Source organism: Podarcis liolepis, assembly GCF_965112155.1.
Source record: "Podarcis liolepis genome assembly, chromosome: 1".
NCBI lineage: Eukaryota > Metazoa > Chordata > Lepidosauria > Squamata > Lacertidae > Podarcis > Podarcis liolepis.
The window spans coordinates 58,771,459-58,787,224 of NC_139554.1; positions in this window are offsets into that span (position 1 = coordinate 58,771,459).

The window sequence follows — 15,766 nt, forward strand, 5'->3', positions numbered from 1 at the left end:
AAACAAAAACGTTCATCTTTGACAGAAATCCTACACACACAAAAAGAAATGCAGAGGATTTAGAAGTAGCAGAATAAGAAACAGGTAAATTTGATGTCAAAGAAAAGAATTTATCATACAAAATTCATTTATTCATTCAAGACTTTTGCCTTTGGAGTCATTTAATTTCATTCCACAATCCATAATATCTTTATACGGCAAGCTAAAATGTCACAAAACTGATTTTTGAAACCCACTGAATTTCCCCAGTCTTTTAATGCCCCAAACCCTGGAATAGGAGGCAACAGCAATTAAAAGGAAAATAGGCGCTGAATAAGCTTTCAAGTACCAACAAGGAAGTCATATCTAATGCACAGGGACATTGTCATTGTGCCAAACTCTGCTCTCGGTGGGATTTTACCATGTTCTGGCAATGTGAGTGGAAAATGACTTATGCAGATGAAAAATTATGAGGACGCTAATAACTTATTGCCTACGGGCGAACATTTTTCCCAGCCTAGCCATCATCTCTGGAGCCTCTACTTTCTTGAAAGAAAATGCATACAATACTTTTAATAACTGTACTGGGAATTAAAGGGAAGGGCAGTTATCTGCCAGCTCAGTCGTTGAGATTGGTGGCTGCCAACTGGTAGTGGGGTTGGGGTCCCTTGCCATGGTCTTCCTGGCTGATGGTGGCTCACAAGAAGACCTTCTCCATAGAGCATCCTACCCCTGGAATTGCACCAAGCATCTTTAGTGGAGATTTCTTGACAGCAGCTGAATACGCTCTTACCCAGCCAGACTTTGGGGGCAAATTGACTTGTGCTCTGGGTGTTGCGTTGCGTTGATTTTCTGCTGCTGTACAATTAAAAGAACATTGGTTTGGATACTTCGTGTTTCACTGATGGTTAACTGAGATTGTTGGTATTTTGGTGGCTTGTGGATTGTCAAGTACCCTGGTATTGCTGGCTGCAGAAGTCAATAAATAAATAAATAATATGCACTCCAATCTTCCTCATTTTGCAGGAATTTCTGGATCTCTATTATACCTGTGGGGAAAGGATGCACTGGGCGGGGACCACACAACCATGTCCCGTAATCAGTATTTGTAAATGCTGAGGACGCTGGTGCTTGAGCTTTACAAAAGAACGAAGTTGGTTTGTGATTTCATGTGGTGAAGGAGTCAACCAGAGCAGTGGTGGCCTCTGCCACTTGACATGGGTCAGGATCACAAAGGTTAATACCCTTGCCATGTCAGCGGGGTCAGCATACCACACACCAGTGGCTACTATTATGGTCTGTATTGGGAATGGTGCTTCAAGAAGACAGGTCTGACAGCTGGTTGCCTTAGCAAGTAAGAGTTGTTCAGACTGCACATAGAATATACAAAACCTAATCAAAAGGGCCATTTTACGAGTCATTTTGCTCCATTCCATTTTGCTAAGCAAATTCACATCCTCAAGTCATGCTTTCATCACAAACAACTGCAGGCTGTCCATGGAAGCCAGTTTTAACCAAGAGAAGATTAATAATTATCTGCTCCCTGTTAATTGGCCTATATTAATTCGTTCTTTCATCCACGCCCTGTTTTTCTGCACGTGTTCTCCTTAGCAAGCCTCGGCAGAAAAAGGAGGCTTTAACCAGAAGCTTTCTTTATGCCTCTGTTAGTTCCATTTATACCTGGCTGTTCTCATACAAAAGTGCTGGAGGCAGCTATCGGCAATAAAATCCATGATATAAAACAACTAGTTCAAAAGCAAGTAAGCAATATAACAATAAAAATCAGATAAGATAGGAGCACATTAAAATGCAATTGGTTAAAAAACAGAGAGGAATTCAACATAGCACTAAGGAAATTGTCCCACCAGCACAAGCATTTCTTCTTGCCTAACAGAGGGTCCTCCACTCCTCCCCCATGTGTGATCCTAGAGCCACAGAATTGCGGAGGTGCAAGGGACCCTGAGGATCATCTAGTCTAACTCCTTGCAATGCAAGAATATGCACCTGTCCCATATGAACCTGTAACCTTGGCATTATCAACACCATGCTGTAACCAACTGAGCTATCCAGATGGTGATGTTCTAGTGATTCTACACACTAGTGAAAATCTTTGTATGGGCTTCCAGGTCCAGCCACAAACATTCTAAGCTGTTATATATAATGCAGCCTCCTATGTGCCTCAAAGTACCGGTACCTGAGACCATTTAGCACATGGGTAGGCAAACTAAGGCCCGGGGACCAGATCCGGCCCAATTGCCTTCTCAGTCTGGCCTGCGGATGGTCCAGAAATCAGCATGTTTTTACATGAGTAGAATGTGTGCTTTTATTTAAAATGCATCTCTGGGTTATTTGTGGGGCATAGGAATTCGTTCATATTTCCCCCCCAAAAAATATAGTGGACCGGCCCCCTGTTGAAAAAGTTTGCTGACCCCTCATATAGCATTTCAGAAATTAACATGAGAGGCACGCCCTGCAAATTCTATACAAGGCATGGAGTCTTGGGTTTGCTATTTAACAAACAAAGAGAAAGGTCCCTCTTTAAACGGTCCTGGAGACCAAATGCATTTTTATCAGAAAAGGAAGTGTTTTTTGGGGGGGACAAACTGTAAGAAAACTAGCAAGGGGGAAAAAAGCATATTAACTGGCTTTAACGCAGACAAAATATGGTAGTTGAGGGGGAGTGCTTGTTTCAGAAAGGTCATTTAGCTACTTTGCATCTGCATTCCTTCCCCCCATTTACACGCCCGCCAACGGTACTCCTCAAAGCTCTTTATTATTCTTGTTTTGGCACACATATAAAACAATCACTTTCACAGGCACTGACATAACCACCCGAAAGGAAAAGATGAAAACGGAAAGTTGTTTACTTCATTTACGTGTTGACTTAAGAGGCATTTGACAGATGTCGCGGATGTTTTAGCTGAGATTCCTGCAATGCAGGGGGTTGGACTAGATGACCCTTGGAACCTTTTACCAACTTGACAATTCTGTGATTCCTTGAAGGGGAAAAGTGGTGGGAATTTGCACATTATCATCACAACATACACACTTTCAGGAAAAGATGCTTTTAATATCATTTCAATGTGCCCTTTTTCTTCTTCTAATAAACATGTTTGGTTTTGAAAACATATTTACCTCAGGGGAAGGCTGGGCACTCAGCATGCTGAGTTTTACACATGGCTGGTAGTCCCTCAGCACTGCAGCTGCACCCCAGCATTGCTTAAGAGGGGTGGGCAACCTCCAAGCCTCTCTAACCCTTGGGGCTCTCTCCAGGTCATGCCTCCTTCCTAGGCCGCACCTTCCCTCTGCCATGTCCCTGAGGGGTCCTGCTCTACACAATCCTTGAGTGCTTTTGCCCAGCTGCAATATGTCCTTCAACTGTAAGGATGTCTCTTGGTTGCATAGACGGAGGTGCTTGCGTGTGCATACAGTGGTACCTCTGGTTACATACACTTCAGGTTACATTCGCTTCAGGTTACAGCATAGCTGTCAACTTACATATTTGAAAATAAGGGACCAGCAGCCTTGAAAATAAGGGATCAGCAGCCAAAATAAGGGATTTTCCCAGCCAAACGAAGCCTCAAGCGGTGGTTCCCACAGCGCAGCAACCCGCCAAAGCGGATGCAGCAAGGAAAACCACCGTCACCTCTCCGCTGGGAAGCGCTGAGTAAAGGCAAGTCCCCAGGCAACGTGGCCGATTTGATCGGCACAAGGCATGCAAGATCCACCCCCCAGTCATTCTTAGACCCTTATTGGGTGAGCAACGCAGCCAAGCAACACAGTTGGAGCCTCCCTCCTCCCTGGCCGGCAGGAAGGGAGGGAGAAGAGCTGCTTCCTTTGAAACCCGGGAAATTTAAGGGACATCATCAATAAGGGACAGCAGCGGGACACGGCGCTGGTTGACAGCTATGGGTTACAGACTCTGCTAACCCAGAAATAGTACCTCGGGTTAAGAACTTTCCTTCAGGATGAGAACAGAAATTGCACAGCGGCAGCGGGAGGCCCCATTAGCTAAAGTGGTGCTTCAGGTTAAGAACTGATTCAGATTAAGAACAGACCTCCGGAATGAATTAAGTACTTAACCCGAGGTACCACTGTATGTGGAAACACACTTTTGCGTCGCTGGAGTGTAGTCCGCTGCAGAAAAAGGAAGAGTCACACTGATTGCTCTGCCCACTTTTTGCCTCTCACCTCTTAGCCCACTCATCTCATTCCATACATCCCTGCCATGTGGCCCACAGAAGGTGGCCAGCAATGGAATGTGGCCCTTATGGTGAAAAGCGGTTTCCACAGCCCTGCTGGGGGCTTCTGGGAGTACATTTGCAGTCCAGGTGAGGAGTCAGTGGGAGAGCCCTGCCCCTCTTTGTTGAAAGTAGCAAACCCTTCTGAGTTTATTTTGATTGATCAGTTTTTACTAAATAATATAAACATCTACCAATCAATGTTATCAGCGGGTATCATGTCAAAATCATTTCTAGAAAGCAGCAGTAACTGACCAGCATTTCAAAACTAAGGTGCAGACAATGCTGGCCATTGGGCTGCTGTCAAGGTAAACTGTATTTTAATGTCTGATTCTACATGTGTTCTGATGTATTTTAATTGTTTTTTCACTAGTTTGTTTTTATTACTTTGTATTTTATGGTGTTATTTTTAAATCTTGTAAACTGTCTTGAATCCCAACTTGGGGCGAGGTGGGGTATAAATACATTAGACAACAACAACAACAACAAATGTAGATTCAAAGATAACCCATATGGCCTTTTAAAATGTGGGGTTTGGGGAGAGGGTTATTGGGTTGTTGTTTATATTTTAATTATATATTTTGATTTTGTTCTGTGAACCTCCCTGAGATCTCCAGGTATAGGGTGGTATATAAATTCAGTAAATAATAATAATGATGATGATGATGTCCAAAATGTCCAAAACCAGTAGCAGGTATAGACAGCGTTAAAACCTTGACTTACCCATATATTTTCTATCAAATGTTGCAGGGGGCATACAATATGTGTTTGCACATTTGCCCAATACCTATGGACATTTCCTCTTTAAAAACAAAACTGGTAGCAGAATAGCACACATGAATTGTTCATGCATCTAGATGTATGCATGTCACTTTCATATCACAGCACTGTTGACACGCAAAGAAGATTGTGCAGCTGGACCCTGTGCCCCGCCACACGTATGGGGGTGCTGGCTAGCACTTGCATGAGCTGGGCCTTGTGTCAGAAAGACAAGCATCATGTTGTGCAAGAGGCTCATTCAAAGTTACAGGGTTTGAGTTGGAGGGAGGCATTAAAACACACACAGCATACACCCGGGCGCATGCTTTCAGAATTTATAAAACCCGTGCCTTGTAAATTAACCAGAGGAGAAAACCTTGACACAGGTGCTCTAACCCTGTGACATGTCTTAATAGCATCCATGATGCCCATGGGTCTAAGAACCTCTGAAACTGGCTGTGCAATAGAGCATTAACTGCATTGCTACTTAGCATAAACAGCTGCCTTATACTAAGTCAGACTACTGGTTCATCTAGCCTAGTATTATCTGCTTTGACTAGCAGTGGCTCTCCAGGGTTTCAGGCAAGAATCTTGCCCAGGAGATATAATAATAATAATTTCTTATTTATACCCCTCCCATCTGGCTGAGTTTCCCCAGGAATTGGACCTCAGACCTTCTGTATGTAAAGCAGATGTTCTACCACAGAGCTGTGGCCCTTCTTCAGGAGTGTCGATGAATACCCCTTGGCTGTGCTCTTTTTCTAGAAAAAAGAGGTGCTGGAACTCACCACGAACACCTTCCTCTCCTAGAATGGCAGTGGCGCAAACCTGAGAGGTGCTGGAACTGAGTTCCAGTGAGTTCCAGTTTTTAAAAAGCGCTGCCCCTTCGCCACACAAGTGTTCACCTTCCAAATTTGTCCTGTTATGCTCATGTCAACACACATTTCCACATGACATGCAACCAATCAGACCCCACAGTTTGCTTTGTAATTCCTACGAGTTCCCCTCCTCAAGACAGAAAAGGAAGAGCTCAGCAGGGTCATGTGTGTTTGACCCTAAAATGCTTGGTGAACATCAGAACGTTTATTATCTCCTAACAGGAATAAGAAGGCTATTCCATAATGGGCTCCCTTCATCGGGCAGTGGATGCCTTTCTTTGAAGAAGGCCTCTATGGTAATTGATGTTAATGAGCAACAAGGCGCAGAGAAGCTCTGGGTCACCAGGTAGGAAGCCACCAAAGAGATAATCTAATTACTCTCCAAAAACAAATTACTTTCAACCAAAACAAATTACTTTCAATCACTCGGCAGCAGATAAGATCAGCCAAGAGAGCTGAAAACTGATGACAGCTGGAGACTGGGGAAGGCTTGAAGAGTTGATGTGCTGATCGCTTTCCCCTTTGGTCCCATTTGCTGAATGACAATGGAGTGACAGAAGAGGGGAGCCATGAAGTGTGCTTGCCTTTCATATCCTTTGGAGAAATGCAAAAGATCTCGCCAGCCCAGGACTGTTGGCAGTGACATACTATGATTGATGAGAGGCCTTGCTGATACTGAAGCCAAAAGATGTGCTACCTTGACACAAGTGACACATTAGAAAAAGAGGAGGGGGACTCTAGGTCCATGGCAGACAGCTGAATGGGAGGCAAGGGAAGATTTGCAGGATATCAGTAAGGGATTCTCTAACTCCCAAATGTTTATCTAAAGCACGTAAAAAAGGGGGGTGTTACACAATACCCTTAAAGATCAGTCGGTGTGCATTTAAAACACACAACTTCCTCCAAGAATTCTGGAAACCGTTGTTTGTTAAGGGTGCTGGGAATTGTAGCTCAGCTACAATTCCCTGGGTTCTTTGGGGCAAATCGGGCACTTTAAATATGTGTTGGATGTGCTTTAAATATATTGTGTGGATCTACAGTGGTACCTTGGTTTACAAACTTCATCTGTTCCGGAAGTCTGTTCTTAAACTAAAGCGTTCTTAAACCAAGGTGTGCTTTTCCATAACAGCGGGGGACTCAATCTACAAACGGAACACACTCAACAGGAAGCGAAACATGTTCTTATTCCAAGGCAAAGTTCACAAACCAAAGCACCTACTTCTGGGGTTGCAGCATACGTCTCATTAGAGCAATTGCCTCTGACCAGGAATTTGAGAAGCTCTGCTGACTTGATTTTTGAGGTGTGTTACGTATCTTATTTATTGTAACTCAGTCTTGTCCTTACCTGTTTATTTTAAATCAGATGTAGACTGATGTATGCAGGGCACCCCAGTCTTTTTGGGGGGGGGGCAAGGGGAAAAATCCTGGTTGTATAAATTCTGCCCCACAGCTGCCTCAAGTAAAAATAGTTAGTGTGTTTGTGTCACACCAAAGTCAGAAAGGAAGATTATCACTTGCTTTTCAGAATGGTAGTAATATTGAACTACTACTTCTGATGATACCTTCAGAGGATTGGGAATTGTAATTGAATGTAGTCATGGTGAAAATTGAAGCAGTGTGGTCTTTTGCCCAAATTAGTTAATCCTGAACACTTCTTGTCTCTGACTCCCTCCATCATTGCTTTGGTTCTGCCCACCGCCAGTATGTGGCCCCTGATGAATTATTCCTGGATGAATGTGGCCCTCAACTGAAGAACAGGGTGAACCCCCCCCCCTTTGCAGGAGATAACTGACTTCATTCCCAGAGCAGCATTTTGTACCTAGCTTCCTTCTTCCTCTGGCCAGCTCTGAACCTTGCATTAGGCTCTAAAATTGGTATATCTCAATATTCCGGGGACAGGGGGGAGATCTCACAAGCTTGAAGTCTGGCCACTTCTGATCGAAATTATTGAATGGCTTTAAAAAGTTGGTCCTGTTAGAAAAGCCACTTAAATAAATACACTTTATTATGCATTTTGTGTTTTTGATTGTGATTTTATGTTGTGAGATCTACAGGTACGGGCGGTATACAAAATTAATAAATAATGTTAAAATATTGCAAAATAATGCATATAGTCTTGATAGCACTTTGCTGAGGAAACTGAACAAAAATAGTGTATAATATGGGGGGAAATAAGCAAACAGAGGTTTTGTCTTTCTTAGTATAGGGCTTGTACATAGCAGGGATCATGCAGATGGGAAACTCCCTCAGAACTACACAACCAATCAGGGCATATGCTACTTTAATAAGGATCATGCTATTCTGCCTGGTTGCTAAGCAACACCTCCACCACCACCACCACCACCACTGCTCTGATTAGTTGGCTTACTGATAACAGAATTAACCCTTAAGTTACACATGAAATGATCCTGGCTGTTGCACTTCCAGCAGGTCCAATATAAACCCTATAAAGCCTTGCCTCAGAGACCAGCTTATCCCATCATCAACCTTCCTGGATCCTGAGGTCCGTCATCAGAGGCCCTTCACTATGTGCCTCCTCTAAGGAAGGCGTGGAGCATGGCAACATGAGAATGGGCTTTTTCAGTGGCGTCTCCCTGTTTGTGGAATGCTCGCCCCAGGAAAGCACACCTAATGCAATCATTATAGGCTTTAAGGCATCCAGCTAAGACATTTTTGCCAAGGCTTTGGGCTCTTACTTTTGTATGATGCCTTCATATGATTATGCCCTCTTATTTGTTGTACAGTGGTACCTCAGGTTAAATACGCTTCAGGTTACATACGCTTCAGGTTACAGACTCTGCTAACCCAGAAATAGTGCTTCAGGTTAAGAATTTTGCTTCAGGATAAGAACAGAAATCGGGCTCCGGCGGTGCAGCGGCAGCAGGAGGCTCCATTAGCTAAATTGGTGCTTCAAGTTAAGAACAGTTTCAGGTTAAGAACAGAGCACCGGAACAAATTAAGTACTTAACCCGAGGTACCACTGTATGTGGCTTTTCCTCACTGATTTCAGCTGTTTTGTATTTTATGCTGTTGTAAGTCACTTGGATACTTTTCTTGCACAAAGTGACAAACAAACAAAAGAAATAATTGTTATAATTATATATCCTTTTAAAGAGGTGTGCTATTTCCTGCAGCCGTCCTGTTCCTTATTCTGCATCAGATCCTTACACATTGCCAGAGAAATCCCTGAAGAGGTTAAGAGAAACTGAGCTCCCTCAAGCACTTCAGGAACACTTATTAACCACCTCCTTTGAACTGAACAGAGTTTGTTTTCCAAGGAGTGATATGGACTTCTAATTTGGTAGATGCTGTTCGGAGAAATGCTCTATATTTTTATCAACTACTTTAAACAAAATGAATCAAAGTGTCTGGATTCATTCCTATGATATCATTGGTAAAGCAACACAAGCAGTAAGAGCCTAAGAAGTTTCAGTGCACATACACTTTTTCATCCTATTTATAGCCCATATCTTAGTGAATGGCACCATGCAGTAGACAGCTTATAATGTCATAAAAGATATACTGTAAATAATCATCTAAAAATGGGTCAAATAAAACACAGGGAATAAATGGGAAGAGCCATGAAACTTACCCACATCATACAGTGTGAAGACATATTAATTCACCAGAGTGTCCAAAATTGTCTCCAGTATATCTTTGTCTATTTAACCCGGACCTTTCCTCTCCATGAATTATTTTATTGCAACTTAAAGTAAAACTATTGAACAAAACACTGACCAGGCATATCTACCACTGGTCCGCTTTCATACAAGTGTGCAACCTCAGCAGACTCAAATTAAGATGCGAAGCATTTTATTAGTTAAGTTTCTCTGTCTTTTCGTTATCTGTTCTGCTCATCTTACTTTCAAATCGCCTTTTAATTGACCATTTAAGTCTGATTACAATCAATCCAAATGCAATGTTCAGATGCAATGTTCAGATGGCCATTTGACTACCATTCTTTTAGATCCCAGGTTACTTCTGTTTTGTCAAATAAAGGTCAATTATAGCTGCCATAGGCAGGATGCTTCCAGTGACCTTTGGCCTTCAATTCTTGACCTCCACTGTGCCTGAGCCATGACTCATGGCGACAACCCCCCCCCAACATGATTAGTTAAGAAACTGTCATGAAGGCAGGAGGCGGTGCACATCACAACAAATAATTTATAAAACATACTCTGGAAATGTTAAATGATTCACCAGTGGATGTATGGCTCTCCTTTTCGAATTAAAATTATTTCAAAAGCTTCTGGAGTCAACCCAATTTAAATAACCTTCAGCAAATGTCACTTGGCCCAAAATATAAAGACTATAAATGATTGCATACAGGGCCTGATGATGATGATGACGATGGGGAAAAGGATAACATTCAAAAATGCTTTTCTCTATTTACTTCCGAAAAAAAGTATATGCAACAAAATGACTATTTCTATTAGTATACTAATGTAAACTTATACTGTTTTGAGTCTCTCCATGCTCATGCTTATGTGGCAAAAAGTGTGCCCTTCACCCCAAAAAAGGCAAAGGTAGGTAAATGACCCCGTGATGGTTAAGTCCAGTCAAAGGCGACAATGGGGGTTTGGTGCTCATCTTGCTTTCAGGCCAAGGGAGATGCCGTTTGTCCGCAGACAGCTTTCCGGGTCATGTGGCCGGCATGACTAAACCGCTTCTGGCACAACAGGACACCATGGCGAGTGCCAGAGTACACGGAAATGCTGTTTACCTTCCTGCCACAGCAGTACCTATTTACTTGCGCTGGTGTGTTTTTGAACTGCTAGGTTGGCAGGAGCTGGGACAGAGCACCAGGAGCTCATCATGTCAAGTGGATTTGAACCACCAACCTTCCGATCAGCAAGCCCAAGAGACTCAGTGGTTTAGAGCACACCACCACCCACGTCCCTACCCAGAAAGAAGGACTACTAGGCTCAGGGTACTTCAGAGGTACACACAAGTATGGAAAGCCTGAAGGAACAAAACCTAAGGTAGTACGGTACATAGTGGGAATGCCAAAGCATTAGAGAGTTGGTGGTTTGCATGAGGCCCAACTGATAACAATATTGGCTACACCAGCCTAATGGAATGGTTGTTGCCAGGGAGATCAACCATATGGATCTTCTCAACATTATTAGCTACTTGTGCAAAACAGCACCCATGTTTCTCAGGCAAGTCCCACCCAAATGAGTGGGTTTTCAATATGGTGCTAACTAGCCTGAACTACATAGGGTTCGTTTCCAGGTGAGTTAATGTTTGAAATAACCGACTGAGCGGAAAGGCTATAGCTCAGTGGGAAACCATTCACCTTGCATGCAGAAGGTTCCAGGTTCAGAAGGCTCACATCTCTAGCTTTGGAATGTCCTCTGCTTAAAACCCTGAAGACCTGCCCCCCACCCCACCCAATCAGAACAGACAATACTGAGCTAGATGGATCAACAGTCAGACCCAGTATAAGGCAGCTTTCTCTATTTCTATATTCCTGAGTTAACCTTGGAACCAGGATACACATGTAGAAATCAGCCCAGTGGTGTCTGTTTAGAGGAGGGTGGGACACCTGCAGCCCTCCAGATGCTGGTGGACTACAACTGCCATCATTTCTCACCATTGGCAGTGCTGGCTGGGACTGCTGGGAGTTGGAGGGCCAACATCTGGAGGGCCACAGGTTCCGCCCCCTGCTTTAGGGCAATATGAACTCTCCAGAGATACAGTAGTATACCAAACATCTGGCCAGCTCAACTAAGAATTCTATTGAAAACAAGCAAGATTCATCTTACCATAGGAGTGGAAAAACAAAACAAGACAAAACATTGTTTTGGTCTACAAGCATTCCCAGCATGCCAAACCCAGGATGCCTGGAATGTAATGTGTGAAGAAAGCCCTAGTAAACAATGTCAACAACCCCAATTTACCCTTCTCAGGAGAGCTAGAAAATGTCCCCCCCCCCCTTTATTTCTTTTTCCAGAGAAGAGTTGGGTAAGCTCTACCTGGGGTCATTAATCCATAGTTCAACTGAAAAGAACACATGTAAGCCAAAGTGTTTGGCAAGTAAACTTACAAAGAGAAATCAGTTTTCGAACACTGAGAGCAAATAATCTGAAAATGAATGGAACAGAAGGGCTATTTCCTTCTAAACCAGAGGTCAAGTTACATATGGCCAAAAACACTAGGATAGTAGCACAATAACACATAGGTCATTCACATTGTGACTAATGGGACATAAATGTGGGCAGGTTTGCAGCAATAGATTCGATCTACTTTAATTATGCAGAATTTCCTCTAAGGAAATATATTCCAGAGAAGAACTTGTAACTGCATGCTTAGATTTAAAACATGATAGAAGTTTGTAGTGGGATTCAGTGCCACACATACACAAGGAAACTTTGCTGGGCAGGGAGCCTGGCTGTCATTTACATTTCCCACAGGGTCCCAGAGCAACATCAGAGGCATTCTGGGAAATTTAAATGGTGACTCCAAGTCATCTTGGACTCACCGTTGTGTTGCTGCTGTTCTCCAGCACCACCAAGGAAGCCCACCGACAGAGGACACTTTGCTGACAGCTCCATAAACCTGGAGCCAGCCATAGTGCTGGGCAAGGAAAATAGGTTGTACATAAAATATTTAGTATACAAAAAAGGAATCCATCTATCTCATGTCCAGAACCAGGAGGAACTGGGATTCTAAGAGCTGCCTAGTTCAGACATAGGCAAATTCCGGCCCTCCAGATGTTTGGGACTACAATTCCCATCATCCCTAGCTAAGAGGACCAGTGGTCAGGGATGGTGGGAATTGTAGTCACAAACATCTGGAGGGCCAGAATTTGCCTATGCCTGTCCTAGATTTATAAGCTCCATGAGCTCCCAGATATTGTTGAACTACAAGTCCCCTCACCCCTTACAATTGGCTAAACTGGGTGAGGATGATGGAGTTGTAATTTAACATCATTTGGTGACCCAAGGTTGAGAAGAAATAGCCGGAGGGACTTTGAACAGCTAGTCCTCATATCCTATCACTCTATCTATCTATCTATCTATCTATCTATCATCTATATCTATATCTATATCTATATCTATATCTATATCTATATCTATATCTATATCTATATCTATATCTATATCTATATCTATATCTATATCTATATCTATATCTATATCTATCTATCATCTATCAGATCTAATCCCTTCATTTTCAAGAGCAGCTTGCCATGGGGTATAGCAGAGGTGTATGAGGGGGGATGTTGTTTGAGGAAATAAGTCTAAACACCAGTAGATTTATGCAACTGGTTTAATGAAACTTGGAATCTTGGCCAGTGTATTTATAATACTGGAAAGTAATTTTGTCAACTGATTCCAGTGACTTTTAAAAAAATGAAGTGACACAACAGTACAGCTGCTTGTTCTTTGTGTTTCTTTCTCTGTAGCAAGAGAGATCCCAACCAAGGAATGTTTTTACAGAAAGATTTCGCAGGGTTTTTTCTTGGTCAACTTACAATTAAAAGATGATGAAATGAGAAAAAATAAATTTTAAAAATCAGCTGATTCTTTTAAAGCTGATTTTTTAAAAGATGTATTTCAAAGTTGTCCACAATGTGTATGTAGGGAGGGGGTAAACGATCTTAAAAATAAATTTGTATCACTTATGTATGCGTTCCTCAAATTGCATCATCTTGAAGGTAATTGTATCTACGGTAGGAATGAATGGTGAGTGGGCAAGCAAACAGCAACATGGGAAACTGTCTTATACTGAGTCATACCATTAATCCATCCACCTGCTCTGCAATGGCTGACAACATCTCTTCAGGGATTCCCAGTCCTACCTGGATGTCCTCACAAGAACCCTGTGAGGTAGGTCAGGCTAAAAGACATACTCAGCCACTGAGCTATGGCCCTCTCCCCAATCATGTTTGACCTTGTGAAATTTGTTTCAATTAAGCCCTGCTTTCAAAACACCCGGAAGAAAATGAAAATAGTCCCAATGACTTCTGAAACTGATTGCTTGGGGAAAGCTGCTCCCTTTCTTTTTAATTAGCAGAGTTTCTGAGAAGTCTGAAGAATTGTGCGTCTCTTAGGAATATATTCACTACCAGCAGTGATTAAGAATCCATTACGTAAAATATCTGTCAGTGCCTTTTCATCAGCTGCGCTTAAAATTAGCTTTCTAATTGTATTGATTTTTGAAAGACATCTGTAACTAGAGATTGAAATGCCATCCCGGTCTGTGGTCAGAGCAGAATATTACTTTTCACATTGTTAGAACATAGAATGGAATCCTTTATTTATATCCTTGCAGGGTTTATTTTAAAGTGTGGCATCCAGAACGAGAGACAGTATTCCAGGTGAGGTCTGACCTAGGCAGGATAGAGAGGTACTATTACTTCCCTTGATCAAGACACTATACTTCTGTTAATGCAGCCTAGAATAGCATTAGCTTTTTTTGCTGCTGCATCACAGTGTTGACTCAGGTTAAGTTTGTGGTCCACTAAGACCCCTAGGTCCTTTTCACATGTACTGTTGGCAATCCAGGTCCCCCATCGTATTTGTGCAGCTGGTTCTTCCTGCCTAAGTCTCTTTCTGCCTAAATTCATTATTTCACCTTTAATAAACTCCCATTATCTGGGACTCCCAAGTTGCACTGGTCAGCTTTTTCTGGACAGGGATGGTGGGACCTGTAGTCCACTTTGAGAGGGTTTTATGCTCAAAGGTGTATATGTTTTAATTAATAAATAGCCCAGCAACACCCCTGACTTCAATTAATGGAAACTTTTGTGAATGAAATTGATGCCCCGAGAACCAGACCCTTTGTGAATGAACGAGCTCTAACATAGCTGTCTTAATGGACTTTGTCTTGCCTAAAGCAGAGGCAGTGATAGTGTCCATAGCTTCTGCTACACAAAACATAAAGCCAAGTATTTGAGAAGGCAGCCGCAATAAGCTTACAGGGCACTTTCAAAACTGGCACTGCTTTCTGTAGAATCAGGAAGAGGGAGAGAAGTCTTACGGCTTAAAGTGCCATCTTGTGGCCAAACAAAGAATTAAGGTTAGCTGCAGAATTTGAGCATGCCTCTGCCAGATGGGTCCCTAAATACCAAACATATATTGAGTCAAAATAAATCCATTCCCAAAATAAATCCATTCATCATAGATGTATCTAATTTCAGAGCCTTCCTATAAAGCTAAATAATCTCTGTATTGTCATTCTCTAAGCCCTTGGAACACTTGATCTGCTATTTTCCCCAAATGCAGATCCATTAATTCTCATGGGGAAATTAATGGGCTCAATCCCCAATGCAGCAAAGCATTCTATCTTGCTACAAGTATTCTACTGTATCCACCTGGTCTTAGTAATGAAACCAAGACTTGCACAACACTCTGTATGTGACAGCGCCAGGTGCTTATATGTACACTGTTTCCTATGCAAGCAGGCTATGCAGGTAAAAAGCAATGTAACTAAGAAGCAGCCCTTGTACAATTAACGAATTGGATCTCTAAAGGGTAAGAGGTACAGAACACTTCCCAGTGTTTACTCAGAAATAAGCCCCACTGAATTCAGCAGGATATGGTCTCACACAAATGCATTATTTCATTTTATATATTAAATTTGTATACCATCCTTCCAACAAAGATCTCAGGCCAGAACACAGCATCATCATCATCACCACCACCACCATCAACAACAATTTTATTATTTATGCCCCACCCATCTGGCTGGGTTTTCCCAGCCACTCTGGGCAGCTTACAACATACCTACAAACATAATAAAAATATCAAACATTAAAAACCTCCTGATACAGGGCTGCCTTCAGATGTCTTCTAAAAGTCAGATAGTTGTTTATTTCCTTGACATCTGAAGGGAGGGTGTTCCACAGGGAGGGAGCCACTACCAAGAAGGCCCTCTGCCTGGTTCCCTGTAATCTCGCTT